Consider the following 17,886-nt stretch of genomic DNA (forward strand, 5'->3'; position numbering starts at 1 on the left):
CCTTGGACCCACCGACACTGGTGTTTTTGTGAGTCAAGGCTCTTTCTGTGCCTAGGGATTTCAGATATTGTTCTACATTCAGGAAAACCCAGGATCCTGGTCGCTGTTTGTCAAACTTGAGCTTTCTGTGGGTTTTCTGAGAGACATGACGTCAGGTTTATGTGTGTTCCCAACTGTGGTGTCTGTTCAGGGCTTGGACCTCCAGATATTGGTGTTTTTGAGAGCAAAGGCTCTTTCAGCCCCCTGGAATTTTAGACTCTGCACACCAGTCCAGGGGCCTCGGTGCTTATTTGGCAAGTCAGATCCTATTGTTGGGTTTTTAGGTGACCTATGGTAGGATCCACTCATGTTCCAGACTTTGGTATATGCTTGGAACTAGGAGCCAGAGATGCTAATGTTTTTCTGTGCTCTGGGGATTTCAGAAGCTTCCCACCAGGCAGGCAAGTGCACATGAGCCCAGAAACCAGTGGCTGCCCTCCAGCTGGATGTGTGGTGCCAGCCTTCTGACTATGAGGACCTGAGTCTTTTTTGTGGGTTTTATGGGTAGCTGGAGACAAGACTCAACTGTGCCCTGCACAATTTGGAGACCTCTCACCTGTGGGTTACAGGTGCTGGTGTTTTCTGGGCCTCAGCTAAGTCTTTGGGTGGATGAACGATCATTGCTGTCCTGCTACTTAAACAAGGTGTGTCTTAAGTGAATCCATCTTGGATCAATCCCACTTGTTACTTCTTTTTATGAGATTTTGTGAACAGCTGACATTCCCATCCCTCAGGAATGCAATAATCTTATTTAGGAACCTGGACTTGTAATGCATTTCAAACTGTAGAGACAAGGAGAAACAAAAAAGTACGCACAGACCAACAGGCAGACAGATGGAGACATACACAAACAAACGTGAATCAGGACCTCATCTCCAAGTAATGTGTCCCCAGGTGGTCAGGTGAATACTGACATGGCAGGAAATTCAGTCCTTTGGGTCTCCTCTCAGACAAACATTTATAATCACTCATACTAAATGTTTGTGAATTACATCCTCACAACTGGGAATTCCTAGGTGAGTGAAAAGAGGAAGATTTATACCATTGACACTAAAACTTTAAGTAGTTCCTTAATCTGGCTTTCACATGACTAAGAGCCATTGTGCATCATCTGACTAAATTTCATCCTCAGCTTCTGCTGGAATTGACAGAGACGTACACATGCACTGAGGATGTGCTACCCTCTTCTGCCCGCACAGCAGAAATATGGACCCAGTTAAGGTTCTGCACAGTATGAATCATACAATTTCTGTTTATATGGAAATGGAAATGTTGACAGAAGCATAAGTATTCCTGATGTTTTGTTACCAGTTGCTCTAGAAAACACAGGGCAAATCTCAGACACTTGTAACTGTAGAGGAATTTTTAATTCAGAACATAGCTGTTCTGAAAAAAAGTTCACATCCAAAGACCTTCTTGGTCTGTGTGATCCATCTGGAATAGAAACATCCATTTAACCCAGGAGACAGAGGCAAACAGATCAGAGATCAAGGCCAGGCTGGTATAGAGCAAGTATCATGTAAAAACAAAGCTTAGGTCCAGGCATGGTGGTGGTACATGTCTTTAATCCCAAACAAAGGTAAATTTAGTTTGTAGAAGGAAGCACTCATGTTTGAAAGTGATGTATAATTGAGTAGCAGAGAAGCTGATAAATCAGAGAAGATTTGACAGAATAAAATACCCCCAACCCTAAAGAGAAGAGAGTGGAAAGGGAAGGTACTTAAGAGGTAGTTTTTCAGAGTAGTAGGCAGTTTGCCAGGACAGTATTACAGAGGTGTGTTGCAGAGAGAGAGAACTCAGGTGAAGACTGAATGACACAGAAAATGAGAAGCAGCCAGATTTAGAGCAGATTGCTGACTTAGTTTGAGGCCAATCAGAGCAATTCCAGGCCAAGAGAGAAGCTAGATTAAGTACATCAGCTGGGAGAAGACCTTGAGCCAGACCAAGTGACTTGAACCAGGCAGCCCAGTGTTCAGGAAGAACAGGTGAGAGTGAGTTTCTAAAATCTAGTCTCTGATGATGAAAACAGTCTAGGCCTGTGTTAGATTTTGTGGACACTAAAAGCTTCTAGGTCTAACTTAGGTGAGCAGAAGAAAGCAGTAAGATTCTGAGACAAGGCTGGGAACAGGAGAACTGCACTACATTTTCATGGAGGTGAAACTATTGTACTTGCTGGGTTCTTCCTTTTATTCTCTGAGGAACCTCCCCCCAATGCAAAGCAGCCCTCAGCCTCAGCCTCAAAGCCCAGGTCTAGCTGAGAAGCCCCATGTCCTTCTCACTGGAGCCTCCATCACAGCATGGCTGTCCTGGTGCTGCTCCTCTGCCTGGTGACCTTTCCAAGCTGTAAGTGTTTCAGGGCTTCAGGAGAGGGACCTGGGAATGTATGTCATCTATGGGATGTGTGACTGATGGTGATGTTTTTGTTCCCAGGTGTGCTGTCCCAGGTGCAGCTGAAGGAGTCAGGACCTGGCCTGGTGCAGCCCTCACAGACCCTGTCTCTCACCTGCACAGTCTCTGGCTTCTCATTAACCAGCTATGGTGTACACTGGGTCCGCCAGCCTCCAGGAAAGGGTCTGGAGTGGATGGGTGCTATATGGAGTGGTGGGAGCACAGACTATAGTTCAGCTCTCAAATCCCGGCTCAGCATCAGCAGAGACACCTCCAAGAGTCAGGTCTTCTTAAAACTGAACAGTCTGAAGACTGAGGACACAGCCACTTACTACTGTGCTAGAAACACAGTGAGGGAACTCCACAGTGAGCTAACACAAAAACGTACTACACTGATGCTCAAACCAGCAGGGGGCGCTGACCGAGCAAAAACTTTCAAGGTCACTTCATTTAGGAAATTCAATGCTATGTTGCAGGAACATATATTTCAATGCTAGGAATAATAGTTTCTTCTCCCAGCCAATGCAATAGTCTAGAGACCTTCTCCACTGTCATATTCTACCAAACTTAAGTTTTGCTGACACACTAGAAGAATTTATTTACCCACAAATGATCTAAGCTCTTCATTTACTTCTTGTTATCAGACTAAATTTTCCATAATTTACTATGTTCCATATAAATACATATATATGTAACCTTTTATATGCATATGTATGGAAATATAAATCATATATAATTATAGATCATGCATGTGTAGAATTATATAATTATTTATTAGGCATAATTTTATACTCATATTTGTGAAACATAAAATTACATACATGGCTAAAATTATAACATATTGATATATATAAAATCCTATCTTTCCATATATGATGTGATATATCTGAATATACATGTGTGTATGTATATAACTGAATATGCTTATATTTTTAAAAGAGACTGAAATTGTAGCACTTGTTGATTGGAATTTTTGTAAGGAAGTTTGACAGTTTTGAGTTTTCTGTAATTCAGCCTCTGTAGTTTAGCACTTGTGATAGAAAGACTGAAGCTTCCTTGTGATACTGTGATTTTCATAGCTAGTTTGGAAACAGAAATCTCCATTGTTTCCTTCTTCTTAAACCAGAGAACCTCATAAAAGATCCAGACCCAAGGACAAGAATTTCTAAGTCTCAAACATTTCCATGTGACCAAGAAAATATAGGACATACTCTTGACATTCTTACACTGTGCCCCACCATAGCATCTAAATATCCATAGAGTTGTAAGTTTTTAAACAAGTAATCTCAGACAAGTATTTTCCTCTGGAGTAGACAGAAGTAGTAATGGTGTGTGACTAGGCCTTGAAATCCTCCTCTTGATTATGTCTTCTGATTAGTCCTAGGGAGTTAGAAAGTAAATATAGCCAGGTCATGTGACACAGAATCCTGGCAACTACACACCTCAATCAAAAGTACTAATAAAATAATAGGATAGTTTTAGAAAATAAATAGGAAATAAAAGATGATGCCTTAAAGTTTTCTGCTGTTGAGTATGTTCTGTTGTTACTTCTAGAGTTACCAAGAAAATGCATACATGAATGACATGAGGGCAGAACCCCAGCACACACTACCTTACCCAAAACCACCAGAGTTGGTGATCTTATAGCTTGTGACTTTTATAATATGTGCCAAGAATAACATAAGACATGTATTCCTATTATTCACTTACCCCAAATCTCTCAAATATAACATTTCAGTTTAGTATGATGTCTCAACTAAATAAATATAAATTGTAGTTTTACAAATCATGCATAGGTTTTCCTGTGAACGGACTTCATGTAAACAGGACATGAGAACCTCCAGTTCAGTGGATCAGTTCTGTGGTTCCAGATAACCTGTCTGAGCTCATTCAGTCACCAAAATGCAAAAAGGAAAATCCACAGTGCCTGGCAGCTTCAGAACTGTTATGATCTTTCCCAGTCTAAATCAGATTATTATTACTGTTTCTACTCAGTTGCTTGTGATGTGTAAACTTAATTTTTTATCTAATTATCAGGCAAAATATAAACATTCAATGTGTCTAAAGTATTTTACTAGATGAACAGGGACAAAGGAAAATAGTAAAGCATAGATCCACATTATAATTATGAATCCAACTTTGCTATGAAGAATAAGTCAGTAAACTATTATTTTTCACTTCAGAATGTATAAACATGATACTTAGACAATGTTATAAGCTAATAGTGCAATATAAAACAGGATATTGAGTTGGCTTTTATCAGGAAACCTCAGAGAGCACTGTGCAAATGAGGACATCCAGAGAGGTTGGATAAAATGTTTTCCTTTCTCCTCTCTGCAGTTGTAGAAACATTCTACTTTTTTGTACTCAAATGATATGTCAAAGCGCCATCATTTTAATAAAACATGCAATCCTAGAATCAGCCTCTTTAGAATGCAAGGAAATGCATATTGAAGTCCTGAATATGAATACATTTTATGATGTGTTAACATTTTAACTTTGACTTTTTAAACTTTACTAAATGAACCACATGGGCTTTTGTGTGTATGACGTTGCTCTAAGGTGGCATCATCAGGTGTAATCTCTACTCTTAACTCAGAATATGAAACTTCACCTAGCAGCTGATCCTTGACAATATCAAAGCTTCTAGTCCTATTTAGTTATTCCATATATGAAGCTTCATCTTTCTATGATGTTTGTCATTGCAGTTGAGAGCCAGGTTCTAAGATGACTGTCATCAAATCTGTCTAATCTTTGAGTATTATGTAATTCTTCATGACACAGTAATTAACTATTTCTTTTACTTAGGATAAATGTAAGCCATAGCTCATTCCTACTTCTTTAAATCTCTTTAAGACTAGTGTCTTATATGGGTGTCCAATCAAATTCTTGATAACCGTGTGGACATGGATCATCTGCTCCTAATCACCTTAGAATAGCTGGAAATATCTGGTAGAATACCCTGTTGTTAAGGTCTCACTCCACCATATTCAGATAGCACTCAGAGCTTGGCAAAAAAGAAGACTCCTTTCTCAGTCTGGCTATTACTTCTCTGGCTGACCTTATCTGGAAAGTGTCTCTAGTAACAGAAGTCTGACCATTATTGGAGGATAACACTGCACACAGCACCCTCCAATCACTACCTGACTTAAATCATGACTATGGCTCCTTTCCCATGCCAGTATGACAATTAGGTACTGTGCTCTGATCAATGAATACTTCCTGCCTGTAACACTAACAACCCTTATATGCCTTACCCCTAAAACAATAAAATGAGCTGCCTCTCTGAGCTGACTCCACAATTATTTTCCATCATACTCAAGGCTGTCCAAATGCCATCCATGGATTCTGCTCACTTTATCATCATGGCCCAGTGGCCAATAACACCTCGGGGAGGAAAGGACGACAAATCATTTTAGGGTTTTCTTTCAATGGTTTTCAACTTTCATGATACAGTCTGTCACAAGGCAGTTATTTACACTTTAGATTAGATTCATCTGAAAATGCTTTATTATTCAAAGTATTGTCCAGTATGTCTGGCTTTATGTTGAGATATTAAATCCATTTTGGACTTTAGTTTTGTGCAAGATGATAAAGAATGGTCTATTTGCATTTCTTTTTTATCTTTTTTCACAGAAAACTGTTATTATTTCAAAGCATCAAACTTTCAATATACGCAGTTGTACATTTTTAAAAGGTACATTTAAGTGTGTGTATATAGCATACAGGCTATCACCATAGTGATGGGAGTGAGCTTCTTCTCCACCCCAAAGTATTCTCCTGTCCGAAAGAGGCAACTACTCACCATCATTAGATCTTTGTGGATTATTTTGCATTTCCCAGGAGTTTATGTAACAGGATCTCGTGTGTGGGTCCTGTCACACGGACTTCCTCTGCAGCACGATGCAATCGGTCATGTCAATGGTTCTCTTTCCTCCTAAGGAGCATGGTGACACATTGCTACTTGATCAGTTTTTCATCTACTCATCTGTTGAAGAGCATATGGATCGTCTATCACTTTTGACTACTGAAGACAACTGACATGACCATCTATTTGCATTTCTTTCTGCAAGTAGACATCCAGTTAGACCAGCACCATTTATTGAAGATACTCTCTTTTTTCTGCTCTATGATTTTTGGCTTCTTTGTCGAAAATCAAGTGTACATAGGTGTGTGGGTTTATTTCTGGGTCTTCAATTCAATTCCATTCATGCACCTGGCTGTTTCTAGGCCAGTAGGATGATGTTTATATTACTGTTGCTCTATAGTGCAGCTTGAGATCAGGGATGGAGATGCCTCCAGAAGATCTGTTGTTGTACATGTTTGCCTTAGCTATTCAGGGTTTGTTTGTTTTTCAATAAGAAGATGACGATTGTTCTTTCAAGATCTGTAATGAATTGTGTTGGAATTTTGATGAGCATTCCATTGAATTTGTAGAGTACTTTTGGTAAGTTGGCCACCTGTTAGAAGAAAAAATGGAAAAGTGGCTTGAGCTCATTGGCACAGAAGACAACTTCCTGAACAGAACACCAACAGTTCAGACTTTAAGACAAATAATTAATAAATGGGACCCCAAGAAAATGAAAAGATTCTGTAAAGCAAAGGACACTGTCAACAAAATAAGCATACATTTTACAGACAGAGAAAAATTCTTCACAAACCATGCATCTCACCAAGACTAACATCCAAAATGTATAAAGATGTCAAAGAACTAAATATGACCAAAATAAATAATGCAGTTAAAAATGGAGTACAGAACTAAACAGAGAATTTTCAACAGAAGAGTATAAATTGGCCAAGAAACACTTAAAGAAATGTACAACATCCCTAGCCATCAGGGAAACAAAAATCAAAATGACTCTGAGATTCCATCTTAGACCTGTCAGAATGGCTAAGATCAAACACTGAAGTGAGAGCACATGCTGGTGAGGATGTGGGAACAGCAGAACACTCCTCCATTGCTGGTGGGAGTGCAAATATGTACAACCACTTTGGAAATCATTCTGGTACTTTCTCAGAAAATTGGGACTAATTCTACATCAAGACCCAGTGGTACCGCTCCTGGGCGAATACCCAAAAGATGCCCCACCCACAACAAAGGTATTTATTTGCTCAATTGTGTTCAAAACATCTTTTTTAATGGCCAGAATCTGGAAACAACCTACATGTACCTTAACGGTAGAGTAGATAAAGAAAGGATAGTGCATTTACCCAATTCAATACTACCAAGCTATTAAAAACAAGGAAATATTGAAATTTTCTGGCAAATGAATGGAACTAGAAATTATTATCCTGAGCGAGGTAACACAGACCCAGAAAGACATGCATAATATATTCTCACTCATAAATAATTATTAGCCACATAATACAGGATAACCACATTACAATACAGAGACAGATGCACCAATCAAGGGCTGTATATGATGTGGACCTAGACCTCTGCAGAGATGCAGTACACAGACAGCATAGTCTCCTAGGGTTCCCACAATATAGGGAGTAGAGACTGTTTCTGACATGGACTCTGGCCCCTCATGTTGATCACATCCCCCTGGCAAGTTTGTCTTTTCAGGCCACAGGAGAAAAAGATACGGGTGGTACAGATGAGACTTGATAGGCTGAAGTCAGATTTTAGAGGAGGAGGGTTCCCTTTCTGAGGACTACGGAAGGGAGGGAGAGATTATCAGTATGGGAGGATGGGATCTGGAAGTGATGAGGAAGGGGCTACCATTGCAATGTAAAGTGAACAAATTAAAAATGATTTTTAAATAAGGATTGTCTAATTTTTGTTCTATTGCTTGTAACTTATCGCAGATTTTTCATTCATTTTCTTATCAATATCACCTTTGTTCTGATCTCTCTTAAAAAGGATATATAAAATTGCAATCATTTCCTAAAATATAGCTATTTCTATTTTGACCCAGCAGCATCTTTACATAGGATGGTGCACTTTCTCTTGTACCCTGTCCCTTATGGGCACCAGCTTGAAGCCACACCTACCTGCACCAGGTCTGGGTTGCACTTTGTATGCTGCCTTTCTCCTGAGCACAAGCCTGGTGCCAGGGGCTCCAACACAGCTCTGTGAAGTTGCACACTGTGGGGAACATGCTCCAAGGCTCTGTTTCATCATACCTTCTACCTGGAAACACAGGCTGACCTCAACTGCTCAGCTCTTCCAAGCCTCAGGCAGCATGTGGATGCAAGGGAGCCATCACTTCCCTGCTTCTCCTTCCTCTTCCATGCCTTGCTTACTGGTATGGATTTCACACCCATAATTTTGGTGTAATGCTTGAATCCTAAAGAACATGTGTGGGAATATATTTTAATGGTGTAGGAAGATTATGACTACAACATAAAATTATATTAAGGTTAATATACTAATATTGATCCTTTCAAAGGTGATTGATTCTAGGCTTAATCTTTGCCGCTACACACTTAAGTGTGTGCTAATGAATTATTTGATTGTTTCACTGAACTATGGGTCAAAAGGTGGCTGGTACAGCTGGAGATGCAAGATGTAGGTAAATGGACTCAATGCTCACAGAAACAGTCACTTAGGAAGGGGTTTACTATATGAAGTATAATCCTGCACCGTGATAAGGAACTAAAGTCAGGCCCTTCATGAACAGGAAGAATCTGACTGTGAAAGCAACACCAGGAGTCTAAAGGGCTTTGTCGTTGATCTTCCCTGGAGGCCTGGACTGTGAGAGCCCTGGCTGGTCAACATGAAGATTAACCTAAATGAAATGAGCCTAACTGGACCCTGAAGCAGCATGGGCCCAAGAATGGCATTTAGTCACCAAAGGAAAACTGAGTGTGTGGACTTGAAATGACAGCAGAGCAAAGCAGTGACCACAGTTGTGTGACTCCTGCAGTGTGATGACAGTCGCTAGTTATCTGTGGTGTTCTAGGAGAAAGCACCTCACAGCACTCCCCCACACGCTCCAAGCCTTATGTTTATTCCACCTCTTCCTCGGAATCATATGCATTTTAGATGAACATGGATGAAGCTGGAAGTCTTTATATCAAACAACATAATGAAGATTGGGAAGAACAAACCGGCCTGTTTCTGTCACATGCAGGAAGTAGATTGTGTGTGTGTGTGTGTGTGTGTGTGTGTGTGTGTGTGTGTGTTAGGGGTTTGGAGTTCTTTGTGTTGGTTTTAAAATTGGAATTGGAATGCTAGGAAGGGAACATTTCTTAAGTGAGTGACTAGGGTGAGCAAGGACAGGGGAATAATGATGATGTGAAAGCAAAGGTGAGGTGTGGTGAGAGAAAGGGATGAGTAGGAGAGAAACAAGACAACTGGAGAAATAAGACCAAAATCAGATTAAAATTCAACTAAAAGGAACACTTATACTAATTATATAAATTTCAGAAAAACGACACCAAGCCTAGGACAAAGACAGTGATGTGTTGTCTGATGTAAACATGGAAGATGAGAATGGTGGACAGAATTTGAAGAAATCGTGGGGAGACTTCAGTTACAACACAAGTCAGTGTGTGGCAAATAACAACATCTCCAGTGCAAACACTTAGTGGAAGACAAGCAGTGACAGAGGATGACATATTTGCAAACTTCCTAAGCCAAAAAGAGAGTGTTCTCTCAGAAATTAGTAAAATTCAAAAAAGTCTCAACTGTCCTTATAACAGAAAAAGAAATTTGAGAACCTTTCTGTAAAGTCATGACCCTGTCCAAGAACCACATCAGAGAGAAACCACATCCAGTTCAGGATATGGGAAAAACAGAGCTCTAGTATAGAAACAAAACTGTGTGAGGATCTATTTAATTTCACATTTATACTGGGAGACATAGCAGGATAAACGCACAGCATGTTGTGTGCACATGCACAACAGAGAACTATATAAAGTAGGATGGATCCCTAACAATGGAAAGTTGCATACAGAGCAACCATTCTGTGTTAATTTCTGTAACTGTCATCAGTCTTTGATGTCTTATATCAACTCTGAGCCCTGCTTCCTGTCCAGGTCCAACAACATAGCCTGCTACAGCAGGAAGACATGCAAATGAGGCTTCTCTGTGCCCATGAAAAACAGTCCTGCCCTGACCCTGAAGCTCTGGCAAAGGAGCTCAGCCCTGGATTCCCAGATCCTCCCATTCAGTGATCAGCACTGAACACAGACCACTCACCATGGACTTGGGGATCAGCTTGGTTTTCTTTGTCTTGATTTTAAAAGGTAATTTATGGAGAAGAGATGCTGTGTGTTGTGTGGGCATCAGAAAGAGAAACATTATGACGATTTTCTAACCAGTGTTCTCCATGTTTTCAGGAGTCCAGTGTGAGGTGCAGCTGGTGGAGTCCGGAGGAGGCTTGGTACAGCCTGGAAAGTCCATGAAACTCTCCTGTGCAGCCTCTGGATTCACATTCAGCAGCTACTATATGAGCTGGGTCCGCCAGGCTCCAGGCAAGGGGCTCGAGTGGGTCGCATACATTAGTTATGATAGTAGTAGCATCAACTATGCCGATGCCGTGAAGGGCCGATTCACCATCTCCAGAGACAATGCCAAGAACACCCTGTACCTGGACATGAACAGTCTGAGGTCTGAGGACACAGCCACATATTACTGTGCCAGACACACAGTGAGTGAGTGACACTGAGAACTCAGACTCAAACCTCCCTGCAGGGAGCTGATGATGAGCAGGGGGCGCTGAGAGCACACAGAGCTCTGAGTGACAGAGAGTTACAGCCTGTTCAGAGTCCTGAAGGACAGGGAGGGCTGTATTCTTCTGTGTGTGGGCTGCCTGTCTACGTGGATTCTCTCTACAAAGACAGTACATAGTAATCCTTGACTTGTCCAAATGCTTACTCAATTTTCAGTTTTCCACTGTGATATATGTATTTACTGTGTTTTTCTCTGTCTCTCTCTATGTCTATATCTGGCTCTGGCTCTTTGTCTCTTTGTCTCTCTGTATCTCTGCCTTTCTCTGTCTCTTTCTGTCTGTCTGTCTGTCTCTCTCTCTCTTTCTCTCTCTCTCTCTCTCTCTCTCTCTCTCTCTCTCTCTTCCTCTTTCTGTCTCTCTCCCTCTTTCTGGGTGTGTGTGGTATGAGTCTGAGTGTGTGTGAGTGTATGTGTGTATGTATGTGTGTGTGTGTGTGTCTGCACATGTTGACATTTCTTCTTATATCAATCTACACTATAATTTTGAAAAAATTTCATCACTTAGCATGGTTCTCAGCATCTGGATAGACAGGCTGGCTAGTTAATCCCACGGATCACACACACTGTCTAATAGGGACAGAGGGAATTACCACTTGGCTGCCATACTCACCTCTTTTTGTACTTCTGAAGCACCAAACTCAGGTCTTTGTTCTTATGTGGTAAAAACTTTAAGCATAGAGCAGTTTCCACAACACATAGATTATTTTAAATGTAGGACTAACTCTGACTTGAAAAAATGCAGAACATCACACAGGGCAGACGGGATTCTGTATGGGGACCAGGATCAGATCCAAAAGAAGCAAAAGACCCTTGAGACTGTGGAAGCCAAGGCTCAGGGCAGAGACTCAGTAAAATTCCACTGCTAGAGACTGTGTGAGATTCACGTTAGAGCCAAAAGGGAAATCAGACAGGGCCAGTGACCCATGATCCCAAATGACCTTCAGTCTCTCCTTCATCCTCACACAAACCATACACAACAGAAACATCCCTAACCAGCTGTGGGGCTGGTAATAAAAACTGTATTAGGCTCCTGCACTGAGAAGTGAGGCCAATGTAGGTAGTGATTCTTACTGAGTGACACTTAGATTCAAAGAGCTTCTAACCCACTCAATAGGTAATGTGTCCTTTCTCCCTCTCTTTTTGTTTGTTAACGTTTAGTTTTTATAGTGCTCTTGAACTTAAAGAACATAATTAATTTCCTTGTAACACGTGAAACCTTTTCTTTCCTCCAGGCATCTAAGGGTTGTGTTTGCAATGCTGCCCCTGATCATGGTGTAAAGAATCATTGACTCATGCTGACGTGAGGATCAACATCTCAACCACAGATGTACTTCTGTGTGGCACCTAGCAGTAGAATAGAGCATTGTTCTCATTGACATCTGGGCTCACATGAATGGAGTCACCAAAAAACAAGTAAGATGCACTGGAAGCCAGAGGATGATGATTGATCAGTCAAAGCATTATGCTCCTGGACATGATGTAAGTATGTCAGATTGTCATGGAGTTGTGTGCTCTGTGGTGATGGCACAGCTGTGGCTTCAACACATTGTTGTCCTGTGAGCTTTGGAGAAATGGAAGGAGAGAACTCTGTATTCACCTGTTTGTCCCTTTTTCAGAGATTTGGAAAATGAGGCAGAAGCCTTGGGTGACCCTACAAAGTGATTCTGCATACTCTGCCCTCGTCTGCCTGTCTGGTCCATTCAACTATGAGAGGAAAATGTTCCTGAGAGGGATCTGGGGCTTTAACCTCAGGCCCATGACAGCTTCCTAGTCTCAGCTGCAGTAGTGAATGACTAGGTAACTGGAGACTGGTCCAGACCAGCTGGTGCCTGAGCCTGACAATTTCTCTGATTTTGTCTCAATTTTGAAAGAACATTTCTTAAAAGATTCTAAAATTTTGGTAACAAATGTTGTCTTAGAGCCAAACTCGAAAGATCTTTTATTGCTGTATATTTGTAAATATATATAAGTCTTTGCAGAATAATGCAGAGAAGGGAGACTGGAAAACTGAGAAACAAGATTGAAAATTGCATAAGTAAAGCAAGGAAAGAGAGGAGTCAAATGCTCCTAAATCCTCATTTTAAAAAAGGAGGCCACTGGAATAGGACTGAGCTGTCTATAAGACAAAGGCCCGCATCACACTCCCCATCTCCCTGTGTTGAATCTGTCCCCACTAAGCTCATTCATCAGCCAAGGGATTCTCAGACTGTGTGTGCATCACAAATATTTCCTTCACTGTTATTTCCCTTTGGACGTCTCAGTCCCCTGTGTGTCACTTTTCAGAGTATCCTATTTGAGGACAGGGGACAGATCAATGTGATGTCATGTCAAAGAAGTATGTCAAAATATACACTATAGCAAAATGAACACTACAAGATTATGTTTCTAGTTTTAAGACCTTTGAGTGACAACTAAATCAGAATTTTTTATTGTTATTTTATTTTCTCTGCACACCTTGGGATGCCTGACAAGGTTAGAATTATGTATCTGTTGAGGATGGAGGCACCTGATGTGCCCACATTCTGAGACCATCTGCTGCCAAATTATAAGAGGTTTTTTACATGGTCCTAAAAACACGATGATAGTTATAGCATCAGCCAAATATGGAAATTGTGTGCAGCATCAAGATTGAAGTGACCAAGGTCACTGGGATGTGTCACTGAAGTCCAGTCCACATTAGTCTCACAACCATTTCTGTGGTTAAGTAAAGAGCACACACGTTTGGAAAATCATGACTTTCTATGCTGCTGCCCTCTGCATCAGCTTCAGCATCCAGGTTCCTGACCTCCTTCACTTCCTTCCCTGACGTTTGTTTATGATGAACAATGATGCAGAGAATGAAAAGCTGTGGAAATGTGTGTCTTCTGTAGGAAAGCATGCTTCCCTGAAGGTAAAGGAAAGAGAGAGGAAAGGACATTGGGCACTAGAAGGCTGGCTGATGCAGGGGATGGATGAGAGATGGATGTCTCTAAGCTTTTTTGATTCAGTCTCAGAGAGGTTCTGCACTGTGAGGAAGGAATCCCGAGTCACAGGTGTTCTAAAGGACCCCAGCCTCCCAGTCCTGCTGTGCCCAGTGTCACTGCAGAGCTTAGGTCACTGAATGAGAAGCTCCATAATGTTGATTCAGCACACAGTTTTCACAGTCTTGGAACTCTCATCACAGAAGCCATAGAAACGAGTGTGAGTCAATTGCACAGTGATCAGGCTGTGCTTCTGTGGACTTCAGTTCATCAGTGTAAGGAGGGCAGCATGGAAATTGGGGCTCTCACCTGATGACTGCTGTAGGAAGTGGCCTCACTGCTTAGATAGGATAAGGACCGAGCAGTATGATGAGAGCACTCTCCATCTCTGAGAATATTCTGTCACCTGTTACCCTTATACAGAGAGAGGTCACCAAGGACTCTGATTAACTATGTTTTTTAAACACTGTTTACAGACTCTGACGTCCACCATTTGAGATTTCTACTGCAGGTTTGCCACAGTGAGGGATAAGTTGAATCTCATTATTCACTCACAATCTTTGAAAAATCTCAAAATTGAGATTATTTTCATCACAAATTCAAATCTCTAGTATTATCGATGTTTCATGTTGGCATTCACAACCTAAAACCCGATGTCTTGGAGCTGTGTTAAGCACAGTTCTTGTTTAAAACGTTTTTTTCATTTTTACATATACATTTATATTATTACACATATATACAATAAAACCTAAAGCAAGGAGAACCATGACACAATCAGGAGCTGTAAAAATGCTATATTCTTAGTGTTTTGGATATTTGTATTTGACAGCCTTGAAGAACACATCTTTCCTATCATGATGCCTCTAAAATTCTAAATGTAAATCAACCTCTATCACATCTTGTCATTATCAACTTAACCATCTATCTAGATGTAAAAACATCTTAACATCTAAACAACTATGCTTCATTGTAAAACTAAGCTACCGGGTCTTCAACTCCATCAGAGATGTGGGAATGAATGAACTCGATTACCTGAGCATGCTGGGAGTACACGTTAGTAGCTTTCCAAATGAGAGGATGACAGAGACAGTTTTCTACCTGAGTAGTGACCAAAACCTCCCTATTATGTTGGAGCATCTTCTTCAGCCTTCTGACAGACATATTTTTGAGGCAGGAACAATTGAGGACTTGCTTATGTTGTCCTAGCAGAGTTTGGCCATCAACTCTGCCTGCATCCAAGCTTGTCCTTTTTTTAGACAGAATTCTGTCTATGATAGAATTGAGGACATTTTCCCCAGTGGCTTGTTTGCCACATTTGAAGCCATCTTCATAAGGACGTTTTTGATACTCATCATCCTCTTTGAGGTAGGCTGTGTGTTGCCAGGAATTAACCTGTCTCATTGTCTGTGAGTCTCTCAAATAATAAAAACATTTTAAAATACCATATTCTGCATATTTCTGTGGTTTTTGAAGACATTTTCTAACTATCCTACCTTAACTTTTTAGAGAATCATATCTAAGATGTAAATCTTCTGATAAAAGTAGACCAGCAATTGATATGACCATGATCTTGTCTTCTAATAACAAACTTGTATAACTTATTTATCCTTAACAGCATGCAATAGAACTTTAAATATGGTAGAAGTGAACCTTCTATTATAATTAGGTTATATGGGCACAATACCACATATTAGTACACACACACACACACACACACACACACACAAACACACACACACACACAGAGAATATATATATTCTTCACTGTGTGTGTGAAGAATAAACTTACATTTGAATTCCAAAACACTGTATTACAATTATTTTACTGGACCCTTCCATGGAGAATTCAACCTGCTTTTGTCTAGTTTTGGGGTGATTTTGATGTGTTGAATTCTTCCTAGGAATATTTCTGTGATTTTTCAAGCATTTGCAACTATAGGAAGGCAGGTTTTTCTCTGTGTCTTAAACATAAAATCTGTATTCTATAGAACTTCTCAGAAGTGAAAACTGACAATGATATTGGTCATGAGCTCAGAGATAATAAATCAACAAACACCATGATACAACCTGAACACGTAGAAAAGGTTTTCTAGTCTGAATTTGTGGTCTCTCAGGGAAGTGCTAATTAACTTCAATCCTGTGGGATAAGTGTGAGAAGATTTATAGCCTGAAACACCATATTTGGAAACCATCACCCTTAAATATAGTATGATGGCCTCAAGAGAACAACACTGAAACCCAAGGAGACTCATTCCTTCTGAACCAGTCACACGTTGATCTCAATTATGAAACATGTTTATACATAATTTACTCTTTAACAGGTTCTAGAAATCAGAAGGTCATGGTTATATTTTAAAATAATTTTCAATCAATGTGTCAGAAGAGAATATGTGGGCTCCAGTGTGACGTGGATTGAACCAGAATGACATTGTTACCTTGATGTGTCACATGTACTTCTGTGGCTCATGTGACCCCTCACTTGAGAAAACTGTGATCAGAGCCCATCAGCTGTGTTCCTCTCAGAGGGAATTTGTTAGTGAAGAACTTCTTGCTGTAGCATTGTACATTAAACACAGATAATAATTGACTACACAATTTTCTGAAGGCGCTGAGCTAACATGATTTCCATAATACATTTGTTTTTTCACTAATATTACAAAGATATGTAATGATTTAGCATGTCCTTCCATATACCCTTATATGTTCCTGTGTGTGTGTGTGTGTGTGTGTGTGTGTGTGTGTGTGTGTGTGTGTGTCTTTCAATATCCCTATTGTGCCAGTGGGCTTATATTGCCAGGTCAGTAATTATGGTAGCTCATAGTACCTAGGAAAGCTCGATAAAGGTTGTCTCTCCCCCAGTAGCTGGCAAAGAACCTTCCAGACCTATGAAAGCCAGACAGTATAAATGAAACTTTGATGTGTGTAGTAGCTTGATATCTCTCTGTTGTGTGACTCAAGTGTTTGGTGCCTTCAGCAGTAGAATCTTGGTGTCAATATAGAGTATACAGGACCATGGGAAGCACCCTGAAGGACTTGAGCATAGATTGTATCTCACTAGGCATCATGTCAAAAATAGGAAAACTGCTTGTAATACTAGGGCTTCTGTTCGCTAACATGACATGTCTAGTTGTGGCAATGCCTATTGTTACATGATAAGTAAGTCCATCTTTGTCTATGAGTATACATGTGTGTATACATTTCTAAATATTTCAGGAATCATCTGGCTTAGTTGGCATGGGATACAGTGTGAGTTCAAACAGTACTTCCATACAGAACATTCTAGACACGCATAGGGCACATCAGGTTTCAGGAAGCTCGGGACTGATGAGCAGGTACTCAGGTCATGCCTAGGGCTGGTTAATGCTGCCATTTGTGGTTTATGCTTCTTGTTTAAGAATCTTCCAAAGACCCTTCAGGATATCGTCTTTTTTGAAAATCTCAGACAGTTTGCTTGTTAACACCAAATTATGTTTCTATGGAGGAACTAGTTGCCCAATTCAGTTTCCTTGCTGTTGGTGAACATGAGATGGCATGCAAGTCAGGCTCAGCATATATTAACAAGTGTCTCTAATTCTGAAAAGTCGTGAGTGAGAGATATGTGAGATGGCTTAGGAAATTTAAAATCATCTAGGAATCATCATTTATTTTGTTCACTTATGGAATAAAAACCACACCTCACCTGAATTAACAATCTAAAGATAGGATGGAAAATGAAAGGTGCTCAGTTTCAGATGGCAAGTGCAATTGTCTCCAACAATAAGGTACAGGTAGGATTGTTTTTCACAGATTCCATGTTTGAATGCTCAGGTACTGCAGACA

The 17,886-nt window shown here is 40.4% G+C and overlaps 1 gene segment (V, D, J or C); it reads left to right on the top strand.

The window, feature by feature from the left end:
* Window positions 1-17,886, top strand: part of LOC311603441 (immunoglobulin heavy variable 3-23-like) — a 164,846-nt gene that overhangs the window by 63,759 nt on the left and 83,201 nt on the right.

Source organism: Acomys minous, assembly GCF_964271855.1.
Source record: "Acomys minous genome assembly, chromosome: 8".
Classification (NCBI taxonomy): domain Eukaryota; kingdom Metazoa; phylum Chordata; class Mammalia; order Rodentia; family Muridae; genus Acomys; species Acomys minous.